Source organism: Macrotis lagotis, chromosome 2 (assembly GCF_037893015.1).
Source record: "Macrotis lagotis isolate mMagLag1 chromosome 2, bilby.v1.9.chrom.fasta, whole genome shotgun sequence".
Classification (NCBI taxonomy): Eukaryota; Metazoa; Chordata; class Mammalia; order Peramelemorphia; family Peramelidae; genus Macrotis; species Macrotis lagotis.
In genome coordinates, this window is record NC_133659.1 from 335,697,868 (window position 1) to 335,711,572 (window position 13,705).

Below are 13,705 nucleotides of genomic sequence, written 5' to 3' on the forward strand. Positions count from 1 at the left end.
TAGGTTGGAACAGCAGAAGTCTAGAAAAGAATAGCAGGCCCTCTGAGACACGACCTTCCCTTAGACTTAGGGGGTGGGAGGGGGCAAAAATCTAGTCTCAAATAGATGGGGATCTATGACCCCTTTTCTGGTGGTCCCTTCCCTTCTTTCTTTTCACTTTTGCTGCCCTGCCCTTCCCACACTGAGTTTCTCTATCTCACCCACATTGGAAGTGCAGCGGTCACTCCCAGGCTGACTTGACCAATAGCCAGCTGGGACACTTAGAGCTGGGCCAGCTGTTCTTTCCTTAGGCAGTTGGATATGGTGCTCATACACAGACACACACACACACACACACACACACACACACACACAGAAACACTGTATGTCATGCCTGATCATATGCCAAGCCTGTCTCTATTTTAATGAGAACACAAGTCCCAGGTCCCAGAATGAACGAGATGTACTCCAATTAAGATGAGAAAATCTCCAATCAAAAGAGGCTTTATTACCAAGAGTTTGGAGGATGTCTTAGAATCTTTTTACTTCTTGAAGTCCCTTCCCACTGAAAATCCCTTCCAAATATCCAATAGTTCTGTACCGTGAAGTTATTTTCCTGTTGTCTCCCTCAATAGACTGAAAGCTCCCTGAGAGCAGGGCCTGTGTTTTTTCCCTTCTTTGTAAATCCAGGACTTGGCAGAATCACTGACTCAGAGCAATAATTTAACTCAACTAGTCAACCAAAAGAAACAAAACTGAAAACAAGAGAAGAGGGATAATATGACCTCATGGAAAGTCTGGTGTCAGAACAAAGACCTGGGTTCAAGTTTCACTTGTAACCCATACTAACTGTGTAAACCTGGATGAGTCCCTTAATTCTTTCTGAGAACTCCTAAACTGGTGAATCTCATATGGGAAAATGGGGGGGGGGGAGGGAGCATAGAGGCTGTTAAGCAGCATATTCCCCCTCTCCATTTCCTATGGTACTGAAAGTCCACATGGTGGAGGGGGTTGGGCACCTTTTATTGAACCAAGAAACCTGTATTTGAGTCCTGACTCTGGCACTTAGACAGTGTCACTGGAGAAACCTTGGTTCCACTTAGTGGGTCTCGGTTTCAAAATGGGCTCAATAATCTATGTATTACCTGTCCAGCAGGCCTGATATGGAGGCGACACTTTGCCAACTGCAAAGCATCATGGCTATCTGAGTCAGTGAGTTTCTGTTTTTGTCCCAAGCTCTCTTCTTCATGATCTCACAGATTCTTGGAGTTGGAGGGATCCCAGAGGTCACCCTGATGACCAGGAATCCTCACACAATACCTCCAACAAGTGGGCACTGCCTCTGACTGCAGATCTCCCACGACAGGGAGCTTACTACCTTCCAAGTCAGACTACTCCATGGTTGTGAGGAAGTCTGCTGCAGCTCCTTTGACCCCACCCTAATCTTCTCTTTACAAGGGAAACCTTCCCTTCTTATGGCACAGTCTCCCTCCCTCCTCCCTCCATCCCCTAGCTTGCCTCCCTAGCCAAAGCTCTGAGCCAGGAGATGAACACAGACAAGGCTGCTCTTTCAGTGGCTTTCCCCCCCGTGTTTGGAACTGCTCTCCAGATCACAGAAAGATCCTTCGCTGCCTCCAGGAACTCACAAAAGGTCAGAGCCAGGAGGGAGTCCCAGAAGCCAGGTCCCCGCCCGAACTCTCCACCACCTGCCCCTGGGGAGTGCCTTGTCTTCTCTCTGGGCTTCAGTTTATCCTTGGCCCAGGGGAAGGAGGCAGGGAAGCTCTCAGATGCCCTCTCCAGTGCCTGCCATCTCTGACTTGGGGGTAGTTGCCCTCCTACCCCTTCCCTTCCCACCGCCCCCCATTTTCCTGCGACTTTGAAGGTTTAAGCGGATGCTGAACCCTCTTCAGATGCCCAGGCCGGGTCAGGGTGGGCCCCACGGGCCCCACGGAACCAAGGCCAGGGCTGCTGCCTCCCGAGCCGCAAACCTGGCAGGACCCTGGACAGCTGCCTCCCCCAAAGAAGGGCGGCGCTTGGGCCCCCGAGCGGGTCGGGGAGCGGCCCCCGGGAGCAGAGCAGGTCCGGGGACCTCCGGGAGCCACGCACCCGCCGATCTGTTGTCGAGGACGGCGAGGCAGCAGAGCACCCCGCAGGAGGAGCCGTAGAAGCGGCGGGTCCCCCGCAGGATGAAGGGGGCTCGCTCCCTCAGGCAGGTGATCACCCCCACGTGGTAGAGCCCCATGTAGCCCGAGCCGGCGAAGGACATGTCCCAGGTGCCCTCCTGCCGGAACATGGCTCCTCCGCAGGCCGGCCTCCACCTCCTCCCAAGCTGGCCCGGAGCGGCCGCGCCGGGCCCCGGGAGGCTGAAGAGCATCCCGTGACGTCACCCGCGGCCGGCCAACCCCGGGCCGCCGCCCTGCCCCGCCCCGCCGGCCACCTGCGGCAGCCTGGCCCGGGGCTGGCCCCTGCCCGGCCTTTCCAGGTCAAAGAGCCCCGACCTCCCGGAGCCCCCGTAGGAGGTGCGGGGCGCGAGGGCCATGGACCTGACAGCCCTGCAGCTCAGATCCCTCGTTCTGGTTGTTTGCAAAGCCATGGGGTTAAGTGACTTGTCCAAGGCCACCCAGCTAGGTCATTACGAAGTGTCTGAGCTGGACTGGAACTCAAGTCCTCCTGCTCTATGCACTGCACCGCCTGGCTGCCCCTTCAGCTCCTTATCTTACACGTGAGGGGACCCAGAGAGGGCAGGTGCGTGCCCCCATTCCTTCCTACAGGCATTCATTCTCTTTCCTGCTCACTTGTCTTCTCCGTTCTCTCATTCACTTGTTTCCTTATTCGTTAGCTCACGTGAGCGTTCCTTCATTCATTCCCTAGCTCATTTATTCATGCATTCATTCACCAATGCAGGGATTCACTTAACAAATATTTGCCAAGGAGCAATTTGGTGAGCTCTGCGACCTGCTAAGGTGAAAAGTATTGGATTTCCCTCTCAAGGAGCTTCCATCTAAAAGGAAGGTGTGGGGGGCAGCCTAGGGGGTGCAGTGGAGAGAGTACCAGCCAGGTACTCTCAGGAGGACCTGAGCTCAAATCCAACCTCAGACACTTCATGATGACCTAGCTGTGTGAACTTGGGCAAGTCAATTAACCCTGCTGCCTTGCAAAAACCAAAAAAATGGAAGAAAGAAAGAAAGAAAGAAAGAAAGAAAGAAAGAAAGAAAGAAAGAAAGAAAGAAAGAAAGAAAGAAATGAACAAATAAATAGATAAATAAAAGGAAGGAGGTGCTGACATGAGGAGAAATGACTAGAAAACAGTCAAAGGGCCACCTGAACCATTAGGAAAGTAGAAAGAGACATCCCAGTGGCTTCCACTGGGCGAATAAAGGTCACTTCCAACTTTGAAGTCATGTATCCTCCACACTCTCTCAACCAGGAGCCTTTTTTGACCACAGAGAATAGGAATAGCAGGACTTTCATTTTATAGCTCCGCATGGTTTACAGGTCACTTTTCTGCCATTGATCCCAAGACAGAGAATAAGTGTTTTTATTCCCCTTTCACAGATGAGGAAAATAAGCCTAGGGAGGGGAAGGAACTTGCTACAGTCACCACACTAGACCAGCTTTCACCCCCCTCTCTTTACAACATGGGGAACAAAAGGAAAAAAGGGCTAAGAAGGGCTAAAGTTGGAGATGAGAGGGCAACAATGAGAGAAATAGGAATAGCCCCAGGTGAGCAATGACTGTGCAGTGGGCTACCTCACAAGAGAATGACGATAATGACATGTCAGGGAGAAGTGGATTTTGAGCATCTCAGCAAACAGCACCTCTTGATTCTGGATTCTGAGTCTCTGCTTCCAAAGAACAGCACTCCATCCTCATCAGCACTCTCCAAAGTTAGATAGAGCGTGTCAGCCTCATTTTACAGAGCAGAAAACTGAGAAGCTGAGAAAAGAAGTGATTTACCCAATGTCACACAGGAAGTCAGTGATCAAGCCAGAACTCAGACCCAAAGCGACCAGAGCTCATCCCTCCCTAAACCAGCCTGTCCTTTGACTTTAACATAACCCTTTCATTCACTGAGCAGGTCCTTCCAGGGAATGGGCCTCTGCTTCCTGAATCCTTACCAAGTCATTCTCCTGTGGTTTTGGTACATCTGGCATGACCTCTTCTCCCAAAGAGTCATCTATCTCTTCCACCCCACACCTGTGCCCGGGAGGCAGTCATCAGCAACACAGGGCAAACAATTGATCAAGGATTGGCCTATTTGGTAATAGGGTTTAAATCAATCACTCACACATTTGTTTAAATTTTCTTTACTTATTTGTGAACTAAAGTACCAACAAACATGAACAAAGATAGATTATATAAAATAAATACAACAAAGAAATGGATTACAATTCCCCTGGAATGTATAGGCAGCCAGGGGCTGCAGAAACTACCAAAAAAATGCAAAAACATAACCTATGGCAGTTGAGCCTGGCATTCAAAGCTCTCTGTGGTCCAATCTCAACTGTACTGGTCCCACATACAAATCTCCTTGGGATGTAAACTATCTGCCAAGGAAGGGAAACCTCTCAAGACAACCCTTTACCCTTAATGCAACTCTGATTCTTAGGAGTATCGGAGTCACCTTAGTGTCTTCAAGTAAGGAATGGGTGACCATTTGAAGAGTAGAGGGTATAAAGGATTCTGATGCAGAATTGCCACCTTCCAGTTCTGGTATTGGGTCATGACTGCACTCTCAGTACCTTTATCCAGGCCCTCATCATCTAATGTAGCCTCAGGGACTGAAGCAGCCTCCTAATGTGTGTCCCTGCCTCTAATTTCTCCCACTTACTTCTACTCTGCACATGCTGTCTGACAAGTTTTCCTATTAAACAGTTCTGATGATGGTCTCCCTGACTTGTGGCAAATGGAGCAATGATTAGGGGTCAAGAACCCTGGGTTCTTCCCCCCCACTTTTCCCCCAATTTTATGCAGATAGCTTTCAGGTTTCATTTCTTTTTTTAGGTTTTTGCAAGGTAATGGGGTTAAATGACCTTCCCAAAGCCATATGGCTAAGTAATTAAGTGTTTGAGGTGGGATTTGAACTCAGGTCCTCCTGACTTGATTTTGAGTTCAATACTTTTCTCCTTCCTTCTTTTCCCTCCCCCCCTTCTTCTTGATAGCAAATTATCTGTAGTTATATGGTAATTATCATATACAACTATGTTATATATATTTCTTTATTAGTCATGTTGTGCAAGAAGAATCAGAAGAAAGGGGGAAAATTACGAGAAGGAAAAAAATAAAATAAACTTTTAAAAGTAAAAATTTTATGGTTTGATTTGCATTCAGACTCCATAGTTCATCTCTCTCTCTCTCTCTCTCTCTCTCTCTCTCTCTGGAATTTTCCATCACAAGTCTTTTAGAATTGTCTTGGATCACTGCATTTCTGAGAAAAGCTAAGTGTGTCATAGTTGATCATCACACAGTGTTGTTATTAATGCATGCAATGTCCTCCTGGTTCTGCTCACTTCACTCACCATCAGTTCATGAAAGTCTTTCCAGGTTTTCCTGAAATCCACCCACTCGTCATTTTTTATAGAACAATAATATTCCATCATATTCCTATACCACATTTTGTTCAGCCATTCCCCATTGATGGACATCCCTTCAGTTTCCAATTCTTTGCCATCACAGAAAGAATTTCTATAAATAGTTTGGTACATGTGGGTGCTTTTGCTTTCATATGATGTCTTTGAGATATAGACCTAGTACAATGTCAGGTTGAAGGGTATGCACAATTTTATAGTCCTTTGAGTATAGTTCCAAATTGCTCTACAGAATAGTTGGATCGATTTATGACTCCACCAGCGAGCCAGTTTCCTCATCTCCTCCAACATTTATCATTTTCCTTTATTCTCATATTAGCCAATCTGATAGGCATAAGATGATATCTCAGAGTTGTTTGAATTTGCATTTCACTAATCAATAATGAGTTAGAGCACTTTTTTCAGATGATCAGAGATAGTTTTAATTTCTTCATCTGTAAACTGCCTGTTCATATCCTTTGACCATTTGTCAATTGGACAATGGCTTGTATTCTTATAAATTTGACTCAGTTCCCCATATCTGCATTCTTTTCAGCTCAATTTGTTCATCTGTAAAATGGGGACAATACCATATTGGTTTCACCATAATAGTTTCATCCAGTTCCCTAGAATTGGATCATAGACTGCAAGCTGGAGAAGCCCTTGGAGTTGGTCCAGACACATAATTTACTGAAAAGCAAAGCAAAGTTTAAACAAATAAACAGACTTGCCTGAGATCACAGAAATAGCCATTGATTTGAACCCAGGTCCTCTGACTCCTAATCCTGCTCCTCTTTCCACTGTCCCAACTACATGAGTTATTTTTTTAATTTATTGTTATTAAAGATATTATTTGACCCTTTCCGCGCTGCCCAGAAGAGGGGTCCATACGGCGTTGTTCACGGTTTCCATCGTAACTTTCGAGGGAAACTTTCACAATGTCCAGAGCCCTGGATGTCTTGCAGATGAAGGAGGAGGATGTCCTCAAATTCCTCACTGTGGGCACCCATTTAGGTGGCACCAATTTGGACTTTCAGATGGAACAGTATATCTATAAAAGGTAGAGTGACGGCATGTATATCATTAATTTGAAGAGAACTTGGGAAAAGCTTCTGCTGGCAGCTTGTGCCATTGTTGCCATTGAAAATCCAGCTGATGTTAGTGTTATCTCATCCAGGAACACTGGCCAGAGAGCTGTTCTGAAATTTGCTGCTGCCACTGGTGCCACACCTATTGCTGGACGCTTCACCCCAGGCACCTTCACTAACAAGATCCAGGCAGATTTCAGGGAACCTCGACTCTTGGTGGTCACTGATCCTCGTGCAGATCATCAGCCTTTGACTGAAGCATCAAATGTTAACCTTCCAACCATTGCACTGTGCAACACAGACTCCCCACTTCTCTATGTGGACATTGCCATTCCATGTAACAACAAGGGAGCTCACTCAGTGGGTCTGATGTGGTGGATGCTGGCCCAAGAAGTCCTGAGGATGCATGGTACAATCTCCCGTGAGCACCCATGGGAGGTCATGCCTGATCTTTACTTCTACAGAGATCCAGAGGAGATTGAAAAGGAAGAGCAGGCCGCAGCTGAGAAGGCAGTGACAAAGGAGGAATTTCAGGGTGAATGGACTGTACCTGCCCCAGAATTCACTGCTGCTCAGCCAGAGGAGGCTGATTGGTCTGAGGGCGTCCAGGTGCCATCTGTGCCCATTCAGCAGTTCCCTACTGAAGATTGGAGTGCTCAGCCAGCTACTGAGCACTGGTCTGCAGCTCCTACTGCTCAGGCCACTGAATGGGTAGGAACCACCACAAAGTGGTCCTAAATTTTACCCAGATGCTCTAATAGTGTTGGAAAAATGCGGATGGAAAATAAACATTGGTTTCTTATCAAAAAAAAAAGATATTATTTGAGTTTTACAATTTTCCCCCAATCTTGCTTCTCTCCCCCCCCCCCCACAGATAGCACTCTGTCAGTTTTTATTTTGTTTCCATGTTGTACCTTGATCCAAATGGGGTGTGATGAGAGAGAAATCATAACCTTAAAGAGAAGAGAAGTCTAAGAGGTAACAAGATCAGACAATAAGATATCTGTTTTTTTTTCTAAATTAAAGGGAATAGTCCTTGCACTTTGTTCAAACTCCACAGCTCCTTATCTGGATACAGATGACACTCTCCTTTGCAGACAGCCCAAAATTGTTCCCGATTGCTGCACTGATGGAATGAGCGAGTCCTTCAAGGTTGAACATCACTCCCATGTTGCTGTTAGGGTGTACAGTGTTTTTATGGTTCTGCTCATCTCACTCAGCATCAATTCATGCAGATCCCTCCAGGTTTCCATGAAATCCCATCCCTCCTGGTTTCTAATATAACAATAGTGTTCCATGATGTACACATACCACAGTTTGCTAAGCCATTCCCCAATTGAAGGACATTTACTGGATTTCCAATTCTTTGCCACCACAAACAGGGCTGCTGTAAATATTTTTGACCAAGTAATGTTTTTACCCTTTTTCCTCATCTCTTCAGGGTATAGACCCAGTAGTGGTATTGCTGGGTCAAAAGGTATGCACATTTTTGTTGCCCTTTGGGCATAGTTCCAAATAGCTCTCCAGAAGGGTTGGATGAGTTCACAGCTCCACCAACAGTGTAATAGTGTCCCAGATTTCCCACATCCCTTCCAACAATGATCATTATCCTTCCTGGTCATACTGGCCAATCTGAGTACCTGAGATATTTTGCAAGGCCTTTTGTAATCCTCTAAGCCTTAGATCTAAACCCATTCTCTATCATCTCTTTGAAGGGATAGGAATATGTAGGTGTGTCCTGAGCAACCTTTATCAACAAGCAATGATTGTAATACATAATATAATCAAACAACCTGTGTGTCCAGTCTGTCCTGGTACTGGGAATACAAAAACAAAAACAAAAAAGAACAATTCCTCCCCTCAAGGAGCTTAAACTCTATAGGGAAGATCAGGATACTTTGCCCAGGAATCCTCTCCACAACCTCCTTGACAAATGGTCCTCTAGGATCCAGTTGGACATCTGCAGCTATGGGGACCTCACAGCTTCCCCCTGCAGCCCATTGCTCATGTGGGCAGCTCTCATAAGGAGTCACGGTTGGCTCCTTTCCAATGTCTACTCATTGCTCCTGATTCTGCTCTCCAGAAGTCACCCTCTCCTCAAAGTCCAGGCTCTTGTTTCTCAAGGGTATGAATTTGCTACTCTTAAACATTGAGGCACCAGTCCCTTCCTTTTGTACCAAGAGGTCCCCAGGCATGTTAGAAGAACTTTGCCTGGCTCTGTCCCTGGTCTGCTGTGAGACCTGAGATCAGTCATTTCCTTTCTCAGTGTCCACTCTAACATTCTGTGACAATACACATGCTTACTGTAAGTGGTGCTGTGGAAAGAGCACCAGCCCTGCAGTCAGGAGGACTTGAGTTCAAATCCAGCCTCAGACTGAATTACCTAGCTGTGTGACCTTGGACTAGTCACTTAACCCAATTGTCTTGCCAAAAAAAAAACACAAACAAAAAAGAATAGCTGCCAGAGAGTCCCCAGAGAGGAGCCCCATGATGTAATGTACCCATGGCTCCTCCCCTTCCCCTCCTCTGCCCCAGCCCTCTGAACCCCCCTAGCCCCAAGCCCTGCCTTCCCTTAACCCTGAACCTGCCACCCTATTCTGGATCCCAGATTGCAGGAATTTGATCTGGATGAAGCCATAGATATCACATAAGGAATCCGAGACCCAGAGAATGGAAAGTAACTGACCCAAAGTCACACAGGAACTGGAGATGCTCTTAGCTGCCACAGGTGACCCAAACATTCCCATCAGCCTTCTCTTTCTCTCCTGGATCTGGACCAAAGGTCAAGTGCATTCCATTCGATAAAAACTGAGAATGTTCTTGTTATGGTCAGAGCTCTGTGCTGTGAAATTACTTCACATAAAAGACATGGTTGCACCCTCCTGGAGCTTACAGTCTATCAAGGGAGATTTTCCCTAATTTCAGGCAGCACCTTATGATAAAAAACAGCAACAGTAATAGTCAGATATAGGATGTCAGGGCTGGGAAGTATCTTAAAAAAGCAGAAAATATTTTGTTTTTAATTAAGAAGGCACTTAGAACAAGAAATGTCACAGATGAGATGAACCTTATACTGTGACATATCGTAATTGGGAGAGAATCCCAATGGGTATTAAGATTTGAGATGAACCTTGAAACAGAAATGTCAGAGCTGGATGGGCTTTAAAATGGAAAATGAATGATGTGAAAAAGAAACTTAGATCTGGGAATGAGAGCCAAGAGGGATCTTAGAACATAGAATGTCAGTGCTGAGATGTTTCCTAGAAAAGAGACTGTAAGTAGTGGGAAGGGTTAAATAAAACATCGAGTCTGAAGACATAAGCTCTCTAAAAATGTTCCTGTCTGATGTGATGTTCTATTCCAAGTCCAAATAGAAGAGGGAGTCCCTTAAGACTGCAGGGTCCTTTTTTGCAGGTAACATAGAATGGATTTTATTGAGACTCAGAATGCTTTGGAACCTCCTAAAGGAAATCTATGACCGCTCAAAGAATTCAGTGCAATAAACGACATATAAAATCCAAGTGGTTTAGATAATACAGTGCAACTGGAGACCCAGCTAGACCACAGACTGGTCCATCAGTAAATATATTTTGAAAGGACTCAGAATCAAATGAGAAGAAGAGACTAGACTGTTTTGAACTGGGAGATTTTGCTTTGAATGATTCCAAGCTGCTTCACATCATGTGTATTGTAAACTAACATCTTATTCACCAGAAATGTGAGTAATGTGTTTACACTACAGGCTGGACCAATTCATAGAATTAGAAGCTCAGAGCCAGAAGAGGTTTTGGAGCCCACTAGGTCCAACTTGTAAAAAGTTGACCTCTCTATAACTTCTGTGTCCAGTGACCCTTCATTGGCTACTTTGAAGCCCCTAGTGCCAAAAAAGAGCAGGCTACTGGCAAAGTGAATGCAATGGCAAGTCTGAAGGCAGGAAGAAAGTCTTATTTTTGTGAGTTCCAATCCAGACTCAGACACTTGATAGCTATATGACCCTGGGCAAGTCCCTTCACCCTATTCGCCTTAGTTTCCTCACCTATAAAAATGAGCTGGAGAAGGAAGTGGCAAATATTCTAGTATCTTTGGCAAGAAGACTCCAAATGGGGTCATGAGGGTTTGGACACATCCGAATCAATTGACCAACAGCAATGCCACAACAAATGGTATATAAAGGAAAATCATGGCTTCATGCTGGGTCGTTTTCTGTTCTTTGTTGCATATGTAATTCTTCAAGCTTGTTGCTGGTGTCTGCCCACTTCAGGACAATAATAACGTAAGAAATTTATTTTAATTGTATTTATCTTTTAGAAATTTATTTTAAACAAAGATCTCTAGTTTGGAGACATCTATTATTTCCCAAGGGAACCTATCCCACTTTTGAATGGTCCCTTTTCAGATTGAATCTCAAGAGACCCACACTCTTTCTCATCACAGTGACCCTGAATCCCTGGAAACTAATATCCAAGACTTAATGTTGCTTCGGCTTTATCTACTATAACCCTATTGTCTCCTGGCTTCCTGGCTTCCCCCTCTAGAAATATTCACTATTTCACTGTCTGCTTTGGAATGCCTATTATTTAATTAACAAACTTTCTCTCTCTCTCTCTCTCTCTCTCTCTCTCTCTCTCTCTCTCTCTCTCTCTCTCTCTGTGTGTGTGTGTGTGTATATCTCTCTCTCTCTGTCTTTTTTCTCTGTGTGTCTGTCTCTCTGTCTCTTTGTCTCTCTGTCTCTCTCTCTGTCTCTCTCTCTCTCTGTCTCTCTCCCTCTCTTTCTCTGTTTTTTTGTTGGGCAATGGCAGATTAAGTGATTTGCCCAAGGTCACACACCTAGTCAGTAGCAACTGTATGAGTACAGATTTGAACCCAGGTCTTCCTGACTCCAGGGCAGGTGCTCTTTCCACTGCTCCACCTAGCTGCCCTATTTTCTCTCTCTTACTCCTGTAGTCTTCTACTTAGCTACACTTTATCTCATACCACCACTGATTCCCTAATCAGAATATTCCTTTCCCCCATTGCTTCCCTCCCTCAATCATCTTCACTAAATGACATCTCCTCTTTTGATGGTATCTAAATTTATCCCCTAATCCCAATTTTGTTTCATGAAGAGGTTTGGAATTATTAAAAGAACAAAGAGATCTCCTAAAGGCAATCCAGCCTTTTCTCCTCTTCTCTAGTTGAAATCTAGGAGACCCACTCCATCTATAGTGTCTCTCCAAGGTATATGTACTCATGAGCCAACTCTATAGGCTGAACTTCCAACTACATAAGACAGTCTGAACAAATCTTTCATCCACTTGTTTTTTTCAGTGTGGATGGTCATTCTAAATTCTTTTTTTTATTATAGATTTTATTTGAGTTTAACAATTTTTCCCCCTAATCTTACCTCCCTTCCCCCACTGCACACAGAAGGTAAATTGTCTTTACACTGTTTCTGTGGTATACATTGATCCAAATTGAGTGGGATGAGAGAGAAATCACATCCTCAAGGAAGAAACAAAAAGTATAAGAATTAACAAGATCAGACAATAAGATACCAGGTTTTTTCCCCTAAACTAAAGGGTATAGGGGTGGCTAGGTGGTGCAGTGGATAGAGCACTGGCCCTGGAGTCAGGAGTGCCTGGGTTCAAATCTGGTCTGACACTTGATAATTAACTAGCTGTGTGGCCTTGGGCAAGCCACTTAACCCCATTGGCCTTGCAAAAAAAAACCCCAAAACCTAAATTAAAGGGTATAATTTGTTCAAACTCCACAGTTCTTTATTTGTACACAGATGATATTCTCCATTGCAGACAGCTCCAAATTGTCCCAGATTGTTGCACTGATGGAATGAGCAAGTCCAACAAGGTGGATCATCAGCCCCATGTTACTGTTAGGGTGGACAATGTTTTTCTGGTTCTGCTCATCTCACTGAGCATCAGTTCATGCAAATCCCTCCAGGCTTCCCTGAATTCCTGTCCCTCCTGGTTTCTAATAGAACAATAGTGTTCCAAGACATACATATACCACAGTTTGCTAAGCCATTCCCCAATTGAAGGACATTTACTTAATTTCCAGTTCTTTGCCACCACAAACAGGGCTGCTATGAATATTTTTATACAAGTGATGTGTTTACCCTTTTTCATCTTCTCTTAAGGGTATAGACCCAGTAGTGGTATTGCTGGATCAAAGGGTATGCTCATTTTTTCTTGCCCTTTGGGCGTAGTTCCAAATTTCTCTCCAGAAAGGTTGGATGAGTTCACAGCTCTAACAGTGTAATGGTGTCCCAGGTTTCCCAAACTCTTCTAACAATGATCATTGTCCTTTCTGGTCATATTGGCCAATCTGAGAAGTGTGAGGTTGTGCCTCAGAGAAGCTTTAATTTGCAATTCTCTAATAAGTAATGATTTAGTGCAATTTTTCATATGGCTATGGATTGCTTTGATTTCTTCATCTGTAAATTGCCTTTGCATATGCTTTGACCATTTGTCAATTGGAGAATGGCTTTTTTAAAAAAAAATTGACTCAGTTCTCTGTATGTTTTAGAAATGAATCCTTTGTCAAAAACATTAGTTGTAAAGATTGTTTCCCAATTTAGTACATTTCTTTTGATCTTGGTTACAGTGGTTTTGTCTGTGCAAAAGCTTTTTAATTTAATGTAATCGAAATCACCTAGTTTGTTTTTAGTGATGTTCTCCATCTCTTCCTTTGTAATAAACTTCGTCCCTCTCTATAGATCTGAAAGGTAAACTAGTCTTTGATCTTCTCATTTGCTTATAGTATTGTTTTTTATGTCTAAATCCTGTAACCATTTGGATCTTATCTTGGTATAGGGTGTGAGGTGTTGGTCTAATCTACGTCTCTTCCATACTAACTTCCAATTTTCCCAGCAGTTTTTATCGAAGAGAGAGGACTCTTTGGGTTTATCAAACAGCAGATTACTATAATCACTTCCTGCTATTGCACCTAGTCTATTCCACTGGTCCACCACTCTATTTCTTAGCCAATGCCAAACAGTTTTGATGACTGATGCTTTATAACATAATTTTAGATCAGGTAGGACTAAGCCCCATTCTTTTCCACTTTTTTCATTAA

General features: G+C 44.4%; 1 pseudogene; it reads left to right on the forward strand.

Annotated features, from left to right (window-relative positions):
• Nucleotides 1-6,484: 6,484 nt before the first annotated feature.
• LOC141511811 (small ribosomal subunit protein uS2 pseudogene) lies at nucleotides 6,485-7,372 on the forward strand (annotated as a pseudogene).
• The last annotated feature ends 6,333 nt before the right edge of the window (nucleotides 7,373-13,705 follow it).